Raw genomic sequence first — 3,842 nt, forward strand, 5'->3', positions numbered from 1 at the left:
TCGGCCTCTCAATGGACAGGTACGCTATCGCTATGTTACAAAAGTGGTAACATAAGAGCAAGAAGTTTGCACCATTTAGTTAATCGCATCACCAAAAACTCATTTCACACGGATTCCAGTATATGCATTCAGAATCAGAATTACTCTTCTTATTCTATTCGAAAACTCACGCTGCAAAATTTTCAAATATTTGCTTGTGTTCGGGTAATAGAAATAACGAACACTAATTTGAGTCTACATAGAGTAAAGCTGATGCGAGTGGAGGCTATTGGAAATGATTTTCCCACTGGAGAACTCCAGTCACTGGTCACCGCGCAGAGGGGCCTCCAGTTCCTCCCCGGAAGCTGTAATAGCTTACACCACCACAATACTTTTCTGTAATTTGAGAACTATTATTTCAGTAAAGGTGTCGTGACGTTAGGCAGCCTGCAAATTTATTCTGTAGATTAAGAAGGACAATAACATTTCACCCATCTCGTCACGTCCTGCATGCATTTAAACCAATATTTTGGATCTGAAATTTTACACTTAGCCCGTCAGCGAACACAACATTCCACATGCTGGTGGCACGGTGTTCCTTTGTTTCACTGCTGTGAATACAATGGTGCGTCATGTTGATCACCTTAAAAAGGGTGTTCACAGAAACGGGATCGTACTAGTGGTAGTGGTTGTACTAGAGCGCCCCTCTGTGTACTTGCATGTCTCACTTGATCATTCGCAAGCATATGAAGCCAAAACCAAATGAAGCCAAGGAAAGCATACGGGAATTTATTTGTAACTATTAATTGGAAGTATAGAAATACGAAGGTAACGGCAAATGAAAGTGAACGAAAAATACAACTTGCGCGGGTGGGGTTGGAACCCGCAAGGCCGCATTACGCGCACGTTACATTACAAATTGTGCCACGGCGGAGGCTATTCCCACGTCCCAAATATTGTGCATTTCTCTATGTGCGCCGTATTTAACCCTAAGAGTGGGAGCCAGCGCCTCTCAGAGTCATGGAGGTGGATGTGGAACACCCTTTTGAACTCTGCCGTCACGTAGAACACGAACTTTATGCGCAGCCAGCTGACCATTCAACCCTCGTATATGCTATATACCTGAATGCATCAACCTTGCCGGATTCGAGACCCTCGCTATCCAACAAACGTCTACATCATACTAAAGTCTGCATAGTACCTTTTACATAATCACTGTATTGAGTGAATAATAAACAAAGAACAGGGGATACCGATGGGCCCGATTTTTGTTAATTCCAACCATATACAGCTTACACATAAAAGAAGCCAACGATAGCACTCAGGAATGTGTGGTCTTTAATTAAAGTGTAGAAATGATAAGCTAAAGAAAGAAATGACAATAGACAAAATAGCCACTTACCGCCGGTGGAATCCAAACTCTCAACCTATCCAATCCGGCAGGTTTGATGTCGTAATGTATAGCATACGAAGGTTAATTTATTAATTGGTCAGTTACCTACTCATAAAGTTCACGTTCTACGTGAGCGCGTCGGTCAAATGCGCACGACACATCAACCGCTTTTGCCTTAGGAGGCGCTGGCTAACTCTACGAAGTTTAAATACTGTGCGCATACATAAATACTCAAGATTGCGGACCTGAGAAGAGCCGCCGCCTAGCCCAACTGGTAGCGATAATCACGCACAATGCGGAAGTTGTGGGTTCCAACCCCACCTGCGGCAAGTGGATATTTTTGTCCGCTTTCATTTCACTTTAGCTTAACGTTCCTAAATTTCAATGGCAAGCAAGAAATAAATTGCCCTGTACCTCGCTTCTTTATTATCTATTGGCTTCATATTGTTGTGATAAACAAAATTTCAAACCCCTCGCTTTCCCCTCTCCTCGTTCGCTGTATCATCGTGTTTTAGCGCACTCCTCCGATGGTATAAAATTGTGAACTCCCCCAAGAACTATCATCTTTAAATAGTAAACTCACATTAAAATTAAAATTCTACAGTTTCACGAGCTAGAACCGAGATATCATTTAAACCTCGCCGATTTACGGGACTATGGATTAATTTTTCACCACCTGGCGTTCTGTTAGGTGCATCTCAATCGAAGTGCAGGAGTGCTTTGAATTTCCGCCCCCACTGAAATAAGGCCGGGATCGAACCCTCGACCTCGAATTTGGCAGCGCAACACAATAGTCATTGGACTAACCTGGTCGGTTTAGCTTCTCCTTTACAAGCTGGTCAGTTTAACTGATGCAGCGGTCGTGCATGGCATTATTATATTTACGAAATATTCTTAAGAAGTTCTGTCTTTCCTCGCGAAATGGCATTCAAGCCATATATAATTACTTTATTTAGGGGTGAGAAATTGTCTTCATTTGACTCGATATCCGCAAGTTGTTTTTCTCAAACAGTGGTATTCGAATTTATTCAGAAATTTTGCTGTTTGAACACCTCGAAGAAGTTGCAATTTACCGGAAAGTTGAACGAAGCAACAATGAATAGCCCAAGCGGTTTTCCCAGAAAGAAGACTTCGCATTTGAAGCAGGAAATTTCACCTGATTCTGGATTCCAGCGCATAAGATGAAAGTCATTCCAGGGGAGCTCGGGAGCAAATCATGAGGCTAGTCGATCGCACCACGAAGCCTAGCTATTCGGAATCTCGAAGCGCAGGAAAATTGAAGGAGCATGGTCTCCGAGATTCCGCTCCCAGATTGCGACACAGATCTCAGAGGTCACAAAACGAGCGCATTAGTTCTGCGGGAATTTGCGAGGTGGCGGAAGCTTCGCGAAAACAAATTGAGCTAACGCTTGAGAATAAAGCCTAGAAGTTACAAAAAACGTGTTAATTTCTCCAAACTAATGCTTTCGTAGTCTAAGAAACAAGGTTGTGCCGGTCTGAAGACTGAACCTGGGCTCAACACCTTTCCGGAATGGTCACTCCAACTGAGCTAACCAGGACTTATCTTTCTTAATGTACTTATTGCAGACGCATAACATATACAGAAAAGCGTGCTAACGAGTCTTTTCCCTTTCCACGGCGACGCAGAAACATGCAATGGGCCACATAGTTCACTTTTAATCTTGAGACACGCTGCTGAGGCAACGGTCAAGCTTTACAAGAAACAACGAAATGGTTTTATGGATAAACACTTTACCAATTTAGAATATCGCTCTACCCGAAATTGGATTTGTTCATGTGGATCCTTAGGTTGACAATCATTTGACTGAAATGAGCTAAGGAAATTATAGATTCAATGCTTTGTTTCCAAAGGCATGCAGCTGACAGGTTATGCATGCCATTTGATATGGTCTTAGAAATCAGGATGCCATTACTATAACGCCATAGCGATACTACCGAATAGCCGACACTTTCATCTTGGTTATTGTAACAGATTTCGTCTCGCGTTTCATGGGGCTACGTAAAACATCCCCGAGCATGACTTTCTACAGACCTTAGGCCCGCATTTGCAGTCCTCCGTTCGTGCAATGATGGTGCATCATCATTATCCTGATGCTTATCTTCATCACCCTATTTTTATGTCCACTGACAGGAAAAAGGCATTTCTCATTGACCCCCAATCACCCCACCTTTGCGCTAGATGATTACAAGGTTGGCCCGCACATTTGATAATTTCATCACACCACCTAATCCTCTGCAGTCCTCGACTATACGGTTTACTTTCCTTAGCATTCATTTCATAAATCTAATAGACGACCGGTTATCTGCTCTACTCGTAATGGCTTGTTCAGGTCCCTTTTTTATTGTTAATGCCAACTAGAATATCTGCATGAATACAGTACATGAAGTGATTCGCCAATGTGAGTTCACTCACCCCATGGCACTTGATAGGTGGGCAACGCAACGCAAC

The sequence above is a fragment of the Dermacentor silvarum genome, chromosome 10 (assembly GCF_013339745.2).
Source record: "Dermacentor silvarum isolate Dsil-2018 chromosome 10, BIME_Dsil_1.4, whole genome shotgun sequence".
In the NCBI taxonomy this organism is placed as follows: Eukaryota; Metazoa; Arthropoda; class Arachnida; order Ixodida; family Ixodidae; genus Dermacentor; species Dermacentor silvarum.